At 38.2% G+C, this 14,774-nt stretch overlaps 1 pseudogene across 1 annotated transcript; it reads left to right on the top strand.

Annotated features, from left to right (window-relative positions):
- The first annotated feature begins 13,399 nt into the window (after nucleotides 1-13,399).
- Nucleotides 13,400-14,331, top strand: LOC308415524 (heterogeneous nuclear ribonucleoprotein A3-like; annotated as a pseudogene). Its single transcript has one exon. The product of its transcript is annotated as a heterogeneous nuclear ribonucleoprotein A3-like (transcript).
- The last annotated feature ends 443 nt before the right edge of the window (nucleotides 14,332-14,774 follow it).

Below are 14,774 nucleotides of genomic sequence, written 5' to 3'. Positions count from 1 at the left end.
TTATTGTTAGCTTGCTAGCTTAGATCACAAGTAGTAGTCAATATACAAGTAATTAAAATATGGGTAGTCATGTAAAATGAATGAATGAATGATCTTAAGTGTCTACATGGATAGCTAGTTTTCATTCTTATTCCAAAGAATTTTTTTTTGTAAAAGTTTGGCTTACAATTGAGGTTGGAAGGCCAGCAAGATGGCTCAACATGTAAAGGAGTTTTCTGACATGTCTGACTCATGAGATTTTTATTCAAGTCTGGTATTCAGGTGATCTGAATAACAAAGAAGAAATGTTCTGGTCTGGATTATCTGTGCTTGATCCCTAGGTATATATGGTGGAAAGAGAGAGTCAACTCCTATTTCACATTGAATTTCAATATGACAAATAATGAAGGGGTTGTTAACAATAACTTTGTGTACATAGCAACTCTCTTGCATTCATGAACCATTTCTCCACCTCAGTTTCCTCATCTTCTTCACCTTAGTTACTCCACACTAGAAGAGACAATACTTAGAAACCTTGGAGCAATGCTTTGCACATGACAACAACTCCATAAATTTAAGTGTGGGTACTATCATAGTCTCCATAGTGCTTACCAGTGTGGAGACTATGGTTGGCATCATTCTCAAAGAGTAGGAACTGAAAGGGACCAAGAAGTGAGTGCATTGTATATGTTCAACAATGGTTAATTTTCAGATGTTCTAAATAATAAAGAAAATTTATATGTTGCAGGACTGCTAGATCTCTCTGGTCTGGATTCCCCAGGCTTACTGTCCAGGTACAAATTGTTTGGGTTCAGAGGCTTCTCAACTGTATCATCAGTGTGTCAGTAACACCTGGCCAGCATTGTTATATTTGTTATCTGATGATCAGAACCATAGTTGTAGTCAGGTTGGGATGTTTCTATAACAAACTGATTTTCCCAGGACTCAAAGAAAATTGAAGGATGGCAGCTCCATGATTCTCCATAATTATCTCTATTTCCTGTGTAAGTTCTCTAATCCATTTGTCTAGAGAACATACATTTGGACATTTGAGAGACATAAAAGGAGAATCTGACAGAGATAAACATAATAACCCAGAGACTCCCTCTCACATACGCTTCACTATTTAAAGCTCATGGATGAGAACACATTTTACTCCAATTCCCCTGATTGTGTGTGTGTGTGTGTGTGTGTGTGTGTGTGTGTGTGTGTGTGTGTGTGTGTGGTCTTTGGAGTGAGGGTAGGAAGGCTGATTATTCTTATGAAATTTCATTATGGTTTAATTATTTTTTTCATGAGATAAGCCCAGAAGGCCTTTGTTTCAAATATTATTTCTAATTATTCATAGCTTATGAATGCAATCACAAATAAGGGTGAGAAGGTAGGTTTATTATTTAATCAACTGCATAAAAATGATGTACTATTCAAATTTAAAAGGAAAGAAAGTCATCTTATAATTAAAGCCCCACTCAGATAATGAGGTCTATTTGGCTATATCTATTCTCTTGTTGCTAGAACTTTCGAAGAGTAAAGCAACAGAATAATGATACTACATAGGCATGCATAGAGGTCTAATCAATGAAATTCGAAATCCCTGACCTTCCGGAAAGAATTCAGAGTTCAGATCCAACCGCCATCTTTTTGCAGTGAGCCTTCCTTAAATGTGGGTACTCTTGAGCCCTGTGTTTATACTTTAAATGATGGAGAACTCAACATCTGACAAGGAACCTTTGATCTTCGGTTGAGAAACTTGATGTCTCAGGAAGCATCACCTTGAACTAAACTGAATAAATAAAATCAAGTTTATCTGGACCTTCATTTTTATATATAAATTTATTACTCTGCATGATTCACACTCGATCTACTTTTCCATGTTATCAAATATGTGAATATAGTGACTGCAGATGCAAGGCCTTATACTCTTTTTTTTTAAACGACTTTATTTTACAAAACAAAGATAAATGTACAGATTTTAAACATTTTTTGTTTAAAATTATACATTTTTGTAAGTACTGTTTTTTCAGATATTAAAATAATTTTTACATAAAACTATGTGAATATATTTTTAAGTCAGTACTTGATTTTTTCAAGGGCTTGACAGTATGCATTGAAACCCTAATAGTTACAATGAGCATAAAGTACATGCAAAACAAAACGTAACATGGAAATAGTCAAAGTCTTCTTGTTTTGTAAATATTTTTTTTTGTTTTCTTTATTTCTTGGACTTCATAAAGTCTGTGAGTTGTTTCTGGGGGATTACAAGCCTCTGGGGTTAGCATCCCAATATAGATGACTGCATATTATGTCTGTTCTTTTGTGACTGGGTTATCTCACTCAGGATGATATTCTTTAGATGCAACCATTTTCTTAAGAATTTGGTTAAGTCATTGTTTCTGGTGGCTGAGTAGTATTCCATTGTGTATATGTACCACAATTTTTGTATCCATTCATCCTCTGAAGGACATCTGGGTTCTTTGCAGCTTCTGGCTATTATGAATAGAGCCACTATGAACATTGCGGTGCATATATCTTTGTTGTGTATTAAAGTGTCTCTGGGTTATATTCCACAGAAGTGGAATAGCTGTGTCTTCAGATAGTACTATGTCCAATTTTCTGAGGTATCGCCAGAGTGATTTCCAGAGTGGTTGTATTAGTTTGCAACCCCACCAAGAGTGGAGAAGTGTTCCTCTTTCTCCTCAGCCATGCCAGCATCTGCTGTCATCTGATTTTTGGATCTTGGCCAATCTGACTGGTGTGAGGTAGAATCTCAGGGTTGTTTTGATTTGCATTTCCCTGATGGCTAAGGATGTAGTGCACTTCCTCAGATGTTACTCGGCCATTCGGTGTTCCTCAACTGAGAACGTTTTGTTTAGCTATGTACCCCATTTTTTAATAGGGTTATTTGATTCTCTGGTGTCTAGCTGTTTGAGTTCCTTGTATACCTTGGAAATTAGGCCTCTATCTGATGTGGTGTTGGTAAAGATCTTTTCCCATTCTGTTGGTTGCCATTTTGTTTTCTTGACAATGTCCTTAGCCTTACAGAAACTTTGCAATCTCATTAAGTCCCATTTGTTAATATTTGACCTTAGAGATTGAGCCATTGGTGTTTTGTTCAGGAAATTTTCTCCTGTGCCTATGTGTTCTAAGGTTTTCCCTACTTTCTCATCTAATAGTTTCAGTGTATCTGGTTTAATGTGGAGATCTTTGATCCACTTACACTTGAGCTTTGTACAAGGAGATAAGAAAGGGTCTATTTTCATTCTTTTGCATGCTGAGTGCCAGTTTGACCAGCATCATTTGTTGAATAGGCTGTCCTTTTTCCATTGAATGTTTACTGCTCCTTTGTCAAAAATCAGGTGACCATATACATGAGGGCTAATTTCTGATTCTTCTATTCTATTCCATTGATCAACATGCCTATTTCTGTACCAGTACCATACAGTTTTCAGTACAATTGCCTTGTAATATAGCTTGAGGTCAGGGATAGTGATTCCCGCAGATGTTTTTTTGTTGTTGAGGATGGATTTCGCTATTCTAGGTCTTTTGTTATTCCATATGAAATTGCTCATTGATCTTTCCAATTCCTTGAAGAACTGGGTTGGAATTTTGATGGGGATTGCATTGAATCTGTAGATTGCTTTTGGTAGGATGGCCATTTTTAAGATGTTGATCTTTCCAATCCATGAGCATGGGAGATCTTTCCATTTTCTGAGATCCTCCTCAATTTCTTTCTCTAGAGGTTTGAAGTTCTTGTCGTACAGGTCCTTCACTTGCTTAGTTAGAGTCACACCAAGGTATTTCACAGTTTTTGTGACTATTGTGAAGGGTATCATTTCCTAATTTCTTTCTCCACATGTTTGTCCTTTGAGTATAGGAAGGATACTGATTTGTCTGAGTTAATTTTGTATCCAGCCACTTTGCTGAACTTCTTTATCAGCTGTAGGAGTTCTCTGGTGGAACTTCGGGGGTCACTCAAGTACACTATCATGTCATTGGCAAAGAGTGATGTTTTTATCTCTTCCTTTCCGATTTGTATCCCCTTGATCTCTTTTTGCTGTCTAATTGCTCCAGCCAGGACTTCCAGTACTATGTTGAATAGGTAGGGGGAGAGTGTGCAGCCTTGTCGAGTCCCTGATTTTAGTGGGATTGCTTCAAGTTTCTCGCCATTAAGTTTGATGTTGGCTGTTGGTTTGCTGTATATTGATTTTATTATGTTTAAGTATGGACCTTGGATTCCTGTTCTTTCCAGGACTTTTAACATGAAGGGGTGTTGTATTTTGTCAAATGCTTTCTCAGCATCTAGAGAGATGACCATGTGATTTTGATCTTTGAGTTTGTTTATATGGTGGATTACGTTGATGGATTTCCTTATATTAAACCATCCCTGCATCCCAGGGATGAAGCCTACTTGGTCATGATGAATGATCATTTTGATTTGTTCTTGGATTCCGTTTGCAAGGATTTTGTTGAGTATTTTTGCATCAATTTTCATAAGTGAGATTGGTCTGAAGTTCTCTTTTCTTGTAGGGTCTTTGTGTGGTTTAGGTACGAGGGTTATTGTAGCCTCAAAAAATGAGTTAGGTAGTATTCCATCTGATTCTATCTTTTGGAATAGTTTGGAGAGTACTAGTGTTATATCCCCAATAAATGTCTGATAAAATTCTGCACTGAACCCGTCTGGACCTGGGCTTTTTTTTGTTGGGAGACTTTTGATGACTTCTTCTATTTCTTTAGGTGTTATAGGGTTATTTAGATGGTTTACTTGGTCCTGGTTTAACTTTGGGATCTTGTATCTGTCTAGGAATTGGTCCATTTCCTCCAGATTTTCCAATTTTGTGGAGTATAAGTTTTTGTAGTAGGATCTGATGATTTCTTGAATTTCCTCAGTTTCAGTTGTTATGTCCCCACTTTCCTTACTGATGTTGTTAATTTGTATACTCTCTCTTTGTTCTCTAGTTAGTCTTGCTAGGGGTTTATCCATCTTGTTGATTTTCTCAAAGAACCAACTCTTGGTTTTGTTGATTTTCTCAATGGTTCTTTTTCATTATATTTGGTCTATTTCTGCCCTAATTTTGATTATTTCTTGCCGTCTACTCTTTTTGGGTATATCTGCTTCCTTCTGTTCTAGGGCTTTTAGCTGTGCTGTCAGGTTGCTGATGTAAGCTCTCTCCAGATTCTTTTTGGAAGCACTTAGGGCTATGAGTTTTCCTCTCAATACTGCTTTCATTGCATCCCATAGGTTTGGGTATGTTGTGTTTTCGTTTTCGTTGAATTCTAGAAAATCCTTAATTCTTTTTTTTTATTTCTTCTTTGACCCTGCTATCATTTAACAGAGTGTTGTTTAGTTTCCATGTGTATGTGGGCTTTTTGTTTTCTCTGTTGTTGTTAAAGACCAGCCATAGACCATGGTGATCTGAGTGGATGCATGGGAGCATTTCAATCTTCTTATATCGATTGAGACTCGCTCTGTGTCCAATTATGTGGTCAATTTTCGAGAAGGTGCCATGGGGTGGTGAGAAGAAGGTGCATTCTTTAACTTTAGGATAATATGTTCTGTATATATCTATTAATTCTAGTTGGTTCAGAGTCTCTGCTAGTTTTGCAGTGTCCTTCTTCAGTTTCTGTTTCCATGATCTGTCCATTGGTGAGAGTGGGGTATTAAAGTCTCCCACTATTATTGTGTGGGGTGAAATGTATTTTTTGAGCTTTAGTAGGTTTTCTTTTATGAATGTGGGTGGTTTTTTATTTGGAGCATATATGTTAAGGATTGAGAGTTTCTCCTGACAGGTTTCCCCGGTAATGAATAAAAAGTGTCCTTCCTTAACGTTTTTGATAACTTTTGGTTGGAAATTTACTTTATTCGATATTAGAATAGCCACTCCAGCTTGCTTCTTGGAGCTGTTTGCTTGGAAGTTTTTTTCCCACCCTTTTACTCTGAGATAGTGTCTGTCTTTGTCTCTGAGATGAGTTTCCTGTATGCAGCAAAAGGCTGGATTTTGTTTATGTATCCAGTCTGATAGCCTATGTCTCTTTATTGGGGAGTTGAGTCCATTTATGTTAATAGATATCAAGGAATAGTTGTTTCTGTTTCCTGCCATTATTGCTTTTGTAGGTTGAGTTGTGTCTGTGTCTTTTTCTTCTTTTAGTTTTCTTGTTTAGGAGTTTTCTTGTTTTTACTAGGCTGTATTTTCCCTCATTGTATTGGGTTTTCCACCTATAATTCGTTGTAGTGCTGGGTTTGTGGTCAGATATTGTGTAAATTTTGATTTGTCTTGAAATATCTTCATCTCTCCATCGATGGTGATTGATAGTTTTGCTGGGTATAGCAGATTGGGCTGGCACTTGTCTTCTCTTATGGTGTGCATGATGTCTGTCCAGGCTCTTCTCGCTTTCATAGTCTCTGTTGAGAAATCGGGTGTGAGTCTGATTGGCCTGCCTTTATATGTTACCTGACCTTTTTCCCTTACTGCTTTTAGTATTCTTTCTTTGCTTTGGGCACTTGATGTTTTTACTATTATGTGTCGGGAGGTATTTCTTTTCTGGTCCAACCTATTTGGAGTTCTGAAGGCTTCTTTTTTGCTCGTGGTCATCTCATTCTTGAGGGTAGGGAAGTTTTCTTCTATGATTTTATTGAAGATATTTACTGTGCCTCTTTGTTGATACTCTTCTCCCTCTTCTATTCCTATTATCCTTAGGTTCGGTCTTCTCATTGTGTCCTGGATTTCCTGGACATTTTGGGTTAGGAGCTTTTTGTTTTTTGCATCTTCTCTGGCTGTTTTGTCTATGTTTACAATGTTGTCTTCTGCCCCTGAGATTCTCTCTTCCATCTCTTGTAATCTATTGGAAATGCTTGCTTCTGTGATTCCCGATTTCTTTTTTAGGTGTTCTACCTCTAGGGTTATCTCTTTTTGTGTTTTCTTTATTGTTTCAGTTTCCGTTTTAAATTCCCTCTTCCATTCCTTCATCTCTTTGATTCTGTTTTCCTCTAGTTCTTTGAGTTCTTTGAGTGTTTTTCTTGTTTCCGATTTAAAAGCTTCTGAATGTTTTTGCTTTTTCTCCCGTTCTTGTTTAAGTATCTCTATCAGCATTTTGAGGTATGATTTCAGGTCTGTGTCTTCCTTTTCTGGAGTGTTTGGAATTCTGATGTTTGCTCTTATGGGAGAGCTGGGTTCTGGTGTTTCCAGGTTGTCTTGGTTTCCTTGGGATATCCTCTTTCACTTTCCTCTTGTCATTTTGTTGTCAGTGATATGTTCTTGCCTTTCCCTTGTATCTGGTCTGTGTCCATGGATTTCCACTGGTCCAGGTGGCAGATGTGTTGAGCCCTGTTCTATGCCTCAGAGTCCCGGGGTGGGAACAGAAGTTCCAAAGTTCTATTCCTGGTAGCTGGATCAGACAGGGCGGGGCAGGGCAAGGCAGGGGGTGCACTTTCCGTGTGCACTCTGTAGAGATCTCTCTGCTCCCTGGCAGCCCAGGTCTCCCACCCACCAGTTGCTCTGCCTCTACGAGCCGCTGTTCCAGGTGGCAGATGGGCCAAGCTCCGCTCTGTGTCCTGAAGTCACCTCTGGGTGGAAACAGAAGTTCCTAAATTCTGTTCCAGGTCACAGTTGTTCAGCCTTTACGAGCTGCCGTTCTGGGTGGTAGATGGGCCAGACTCCGCTGTGCGTCCTGAAGTCGCCACCGGGTGGAAACAAAAGTTCGAAATTTTTGTTCCTGGTTGCTGGATCGGGCAGGGCAGGGCAGGGCAAGGCAGGGGGTGCACTTTCTGTGTGCAGTCCGCAGAGATCTCTCTGCTCCCTGGCAGCCCAGGTCTCCCACCCACCAGTTGCTCAGCCTCCAAGGCCTTACACTCTTACATACATTCAGACAGACAGACAGACAGACAGACAGACACACACACACACACACACATACCCCACAAACAAAAACAAAACAAAACAAAACAAACAGACAAAAGACCTTGCCTTCCTAATCTATGGTAAGCATTTTTGTATCTGTTTTCATGTGGCATGGTTTTCTCCCTCACATCTGAGACTTAGAAGACATCATAATAGAGGGAACAAAAAGTTTTAGCTTGACAGTAGGCAACAGTGCTGTGAAATAAAATTCTTAGATAAAACAAGGGTGTTATCCGTGCCCACAAAATTCAGTGATGTTTAGGTATATAAGACTAGGCCCATCAGCAGCATAGATAAGAAAAAGGCTCATGAGGTCCCATCCCTCCTGAGAAGCTATATATAGTTAATTATTGGTGGGGAAAGGGAGTCATTTCTCAGAGTAGAACCACTGGTAAGTTGCCTTTGCTCAATTAAATAATCTTCTTCTACCCATACTCATGCAAGCAAATCTAATATTATTCAGTGAACTTTCTCTCTCTCTCTCTCTCTCTCTCTCTCTCTCTCTCTCTCTCTCATACACACACACACACACACACACACACACACACACACAAAGCCATAGAATAGAAGTGGAGACAAGATTTACTAGAAAGATGGTTCAGTAGAAGAAAGGAGGTAAAAGTAGGTTAATAGGGGGAGTGGAATATGATTAAAGTAATTTGTATGCATATACGCGTATATTTTTAACTCTCATGAAATGCTTCAGATTTCAATTCGGAAAATGGGATCACAAACCCACAACTTTATCATATTCAATTCATAAAATGTACTGGAGGTCCCATTATTGTGGCAATGTGAGAGGACAAGATGTAGCATGTATGTTTAGAAGTATAGCTTTCTAAGATATTATGCTCAGTTATTGTCATTCTTATATAGGGCAACTATCAGATCCAACTATCCCAATACAATATTGAAGCTTTCCCTGTCACTTCTTCATCCACTTGGTGGCTATGAAGTCCTCCAATGCCCTGTACAGAAGATTCTGACTAAACTTTCCTAGTTCCAAGAAGTGAGATTTAGTACAGGTTTTAAACTAAGATCTTCTACAAGAACAAGAAAAATGTCTCAGTTGGTAAAAGCATATACTGCTCAAGCCTGACAATTTAAGTTCAAACCAAAGAAGAAATATCAAGGAAGGAGAAGACAGATGTCCAAAGCTGTACTCTAATTTCTACATCTGTGTTATAGCATGCACACATATATGTAAATAATAGCAATAATAATAATAATAATAATTATTATTATTATTATTATTATTATTATTATTATTATTATGATAATATGCTAAAGCAGGAATTTTTATACTGACCATGATCCTTAAAGAATAAATGTAAATGCATGAATTTCCAAACCACATGGGTGAGCACCTATAGCTGAGCATTGCATTGTCACATTGGTTCCAATATTGGATTTTCTGTTTGTAGCCACACTAGTGCCAATAAGAAATATTTTAAGTATATCAGCCTGATGAGAAAATAACAGAGATCCTCTCTGTTGAAGAGCCAGCATTTAAACCCACATCTGTGATTATACAGCCTGTTCTTTTCATTTTCTTGGCAGTCTGTGTTCCTAAGCACCATTAAATAATTTGCTTCTTTTGAAGAAATATTAAAATATTTCATAGACTTTTGGAATTCAGTGTTTCTCAGAATGGCAAATTTTCAGAGATCCTGAAAACTTATAAGAAGTACTCAGTTTTATATTTGAATTCATTTTTATAATCCAATCCCTTTCATAACAACAGAAACTGGGGAAAATCAAGAAATCATCAGATCCTACTACAAAAGCATATACTCAACAAAACTGGAAATCCTAGAGGAAATGGACAATTATCTAGACAGACGGCAGGAACCAAAGTTAGATCAGGATCAGAGAGGCCATCTAAACTTCCCCATAACCCCTAAGAAAATAGAAGCACTCATCAAAAGCCTCCCAACCAAAAGAACCCCAGGACCCGATGGGTTTAGTGCAAAATTCTATCAGACCTTCAAAGAAGACTTAATATCGATACTCTCCATACAATTACACAAAATAGAAACAGAGAGAACACTATCCAATCCATTCTTTGAAGCCACAATTACACTCATTCCTAAACCACAAAGACCCTACAAATAAAGAGAACATTAGACCAATTTCCCTCATGAACATTGGTGCAAAAATACTCAATAAAATTCTTGTATACAGAATCCAAGAATTTATCAGTGATGGAAGGATGGTTGAATACAGAAATCTATCAATGTCCCCCACTATATAAACAAAATCAAAGAATAAAAAAACCACATCATCTCTCTAAATGCTGAGAAAGCATTTCACAGAATTCAACACCCCTTCATGTTAAAAGTCTTGGAAAGGCAGTAATTCAAGGCTCATACTTAAACGTAGTAAAAGCAATATACAACAAACCAGTAGCCAACATCAAACTAAATGGTGAGAAGCTTGAAGCAATCACACTAAAATCAGGGACTAGACAAAGCTGCCCACTCTCTCCCCACCTAATCAATATAGTACTGAAAATTCTAGCCAGAGCAATCAGAGATAAAAAAAAAATGTCAAAGGAATAAAAACTGGAAAGGAAGGAGTCAAAATATCACTATTTGCAAATGATATGATAGTATAATTAAGTGATTCCAAAAATTCCACCACAGAACTTTTACAGCTGATATAAAGTGGCTGGATATAAAAATTAACTCAAAAAAATCAGTAGCCTTCTTCTACTAAAATGACAAACAGGCAGAGAGAGAAATTAGGGAAATGACACCCTTCACAAGAGTCACAAAGAACATAAAATACCTTGGTGTGACCCTATCTAAGGAAATGAAGGAACTGTATAACAAGAACTTCAAGCCTCTGCAGGAGGAAATTGAAGAAGACCTCAGAATATGGAAAGATCTCCCATGCTCATGGATTGGAATGATCAACACAGTAAAAATGACCATTTTGCATAAAGCATTCTACAAATTCATTGCAATCCTTACCAAAACTCAAACTCAATTCTTTATGAGGTCAGACAGAGCAATTTGAAAATTCATTTGAAATAATAAAAAAAAACCCCAGGATAACAAAAGCTTTCTCAACAATAAAAAAATTTCTTGTGGAATTACCATCCCTGACCTCAAGCTGTATTACAGATCAATTGTGATTAAAACTGCATGATATTGGTAGAGAGACAGGCAAGTAGAATCAAAGACCCAGAAATTAACCAAAACACCTATGGTAATTTGATCTTTGACAAAGGAGCTAAAAACATTCAATGGAAAAAGAAAAATCTCTTCAACAAATGGTGCTGGTTCAACTGGGAAGCAGCATGCAGAAGAATGCAAATCGATAACTTCTTGTGTCCTTGTACAAAGCTCAACTTCAAGTGGATCAAAAACCTCCACATAAAGCCAGGTACACTGAAACTAATAGAACAGAAAGTGGGAAAGAGCTTAGAACAGGGGGAATTTTCCTGAACAGAAAACCAATGGCTTATACTCTAAGATCAAGAATCGAAAAATGGGACCTCATAAAATTGCAAAGCTTTTGTAAGGCAAAGGGCACTGTTAAAAGGACAAAATGGCAACCAATAGATTGGAAAAAGATCCTTTCCCATACAATATCTGGCAGTGGGCTAGTACACAATATATACAAAAAAACAAGAAGTTAGACTCTAGAGAATCAAATAATCCTATTAAAAATGGAATTCTCAATTGAGGAATACAGAATTGCTGAGAAGCACCTCAAGAGATGTTAAACATCCCTAGTCATCAGGGAAATCAAAACAACTCTGAGATTCCACCTCACACCACTCAGAATGGCTAAGGTCAAAAACTCAGATGACAGCAGATGCTGGCGAGGATGTAGAGAAAGAGGAACATTCCTACACTGTTGGTGGGGTTGTAAGCTGTTACAACTACTCTGGAAAACAATCTGACAGTTCCTCAAAAAATTGGACATAGTATTAACTGAGGACCTAGCTATACCTCTCCTAGGCATATACCCTAAAGAATCTCCAACATATAACAAGGACACATGTTCCACTATGTTCATAGCAGCCTTATTTATAATAGGCAGAAGCTGGAAAGAACCCAGATGTCCTTCAACAGAGAAATGGATACAGAAATTTTGGTACATTTACACAATGGAGTACTACTCAGCTATCAAAAACAATGACTTCATGAAATTCCCAGGCAAATGGATGGAACTTGAAGCTATCATCCTGAGTGAAGTAACCCAGTCACAAAAGAATACTCATGGTATGTATTATCTTATAAGTGGATACTAGCCCAAAAATCTCAAAATACCCAAGAAACCATCCACAGAACTTACAAAGCTCAAAGAGAAAGAAGGCCAGAAAGTGGATTCCTCAGTCTTTCTTAGAAGGAGGAACAAAATGTTAATGGGAGGAAATAAAGGGACAAATAGAGGAGCAGGGATTGGAGAAAAGATCATCCAGAGACTGCCTCACTTGGGGATACACCCCATATGTGCCCAATAAACCCAAGCACTATTGCTGATGCCAAGTAGTGCTTATTGACAGGAACCTGATATGGATGCCTCCTCACAGGCTCTGCTAGAGCCATACTGACACAGAGGAGGATGCTTGCAACTAACCATCAGACTGAACATGAGGACTCCAATGAAGGAGCTAGAGAAAGGACTCAAGGAGTCAAAAAGGGTCTGCAACCTTATAGGAAGAGCAAAATTATCCAAATGTACCACAGCTCCCAGGGACTGAAACACCAACCAATGAGTTTGCATGGAAAGATCCATGGCCTGAGGTACATTTGCAGCAGAGGAGAACATTTTCTGACATCAGTAGGAAGAGAAGCCTTTGGTCCAGTGAAGACTTATTTTCCCAGTGTAGGGAACACTAAGGTGCTGAGGTGGGAGATGGTAGTTGGGAGAGGGAGCACCTTCATGGAAGCAATGGGAAGGGAGGGGAGTCGGATTGTGGGAAATGGATAACATCTGAAATGTAAATGCACAGAGTTTTCAATAAAAATATTTGGAGGGAGATACATCAATCATGGTGCTCAATAATAGAAATTCCAGCAATTAAAAATAAATTTCTATTTAAATGGTATGATATATTTGCTTTGTAGAAATTTTTCTTCTGAATTTACAGCCCAGTCATGAAAGGACTTCTTAAGAAATAGGATATAAATGATTAGGGGGAATGGAAGAGGGGGGAAGAGAATAACCTTTGAAAGGTAAATACAGAGAGTATCTAATAAAAAGAAAAGAAAAGAAAGAAAAAAACAGGATTTTAAAAACTTTTAAACAAAAATTTATACAGTATATTCTGATCATACCATTACCTCTACCAATTTCCCCCAGGACATTCCCCAATTCTCCATCCATCAATCTTTATAAATATATTCCTTCTCTCTCTTTAGAAAACCAACAGGCAAATCAAAACCCAGAACTTTTAAAAAGAAAAGTCACAGGAAATGTGCACACACAAAATAACTCTTATAATAACACAAAATCTGTTCTCTGTCCCATATTGAACTTGAGTTAGAAGAGGTAAGTCCGGTCTCAGAATGGTGGGCCATGATCCAAAGGAACCAGAGCAGCTGAGGAAGCTGTTCATTGGTGGGCTGAGCTTCGAAACCACAGATGACAGTTTAAGAGAACATTTTGAGAAATGGGGCACACTTATAGACTGTGCGGTTATGAGAGATCCTCAAACAAAACCTTCCAGAGGCTTTAGTTTTGTGACTCACTCTTGTATCAAAGAGGTGGATGCTGCAGTGTGTGCTGCATCCAACACAAGGTTGATGAGCTTGTGGTGGAACCAAAGAAAGCTGTTTCTAGAGAGCTTTCTGTGAAGCCTGGTGCCCATTTAACAGTGAAGAAAATTTTTGTTGGTGGTATTAAAGAGGATACAGAAAACTATAATCTGAGAGACTACTTTCAAGTCTGGCAAGATTGAAGGCATAGAAGTTATGGAAGACAGGCAGAGTGGGAAAAAGAGAGGATTTGCTTTTGTGACTTTTGATGATCATGACACAGTTGATAAAACTGTTGTTCAGAAATACCACACTATTAATGGGCATAATTTTGAAGTGAAAAGGGCCTTTCTAAACAAGGGATGCAGTCTGCTGGATCACAGAGAGGTCATGGAGGTCTATCTGGCAACTTTATAGGTCGTGGAGGAAACTTTGGAGGTGGTGGAGGAAACTTTGGTCATGGAGGAGACTTTGATGGAAGAGGAGGCTATGGTGGTGGAGCTGGTAGCAGCATAGGTGGTGATGGAGGTGGTGATGGTGGATATAATCGATTTGGAGGTGAGGGTGGTAACTATGGTGGTGGTGGGAACTACAATGACTTTGGAAATTATAGTGACCACAACAATCAACTATGGGTCCATGAAGGGGGCAGTTTTGGTAACAGAAGTTCAGGAAATGCCTATTATGGTGGTGGCCATGGATCTGGAGGTGGAAGTGGTGGATATGGAAGCAGAAGGTTTTAAAACAGAAACGGCTACAGTTTTTAGCAGGAGAGAGCGAGGGGCTGTCAGGACAGCTGCAGGTCACTTTGAGACAGTCGTTCTAAATGCATTAGAGGAACTGTTAAAATCTGCCACAGGAGGAAAGATGATCCACAGTCAGAAAAGTTACTGCAGTTCAAACAGGAAACCCTTCTTGTTTAGGATGGTCACAACCACAGTTTGTACAAAGTGTAGCTATTGATTAATGCAATGTAGTGTCAATTAGATGCATATTCCTGAGGTCTTTTATCTGTTGTAGATTTTTCTTTTTCTTTTCCTTTTCATTAAATCAGGTATATTGCCCTGTGAATTGTGGTCATGGTACCAGGAATAAAAATAATTAAGGAATTTTTAACTTTAAAAAAACCGCACAAAATCCTAACATACAAGCTAAAGACCAGCAAGATAAAGAATGCACAAAGAAA

Source organism: Micromys minutus (assembly GCF_963924665.1).
Source record: "Micromys minutus genome assembly, chromosome: X".
In the NCBI taxonomy this organism is placed as follows: domain Eukaryota; kingdom Metazoa; phylum Chordata; class Mammalia; order Rodentia; family Muridae; genus Micromys; species Micromys minutus.
Note: the sequence above shows the minus strand (reverse complement) of the source record. Positions and strands in the feature narration are given on the sequence as shown.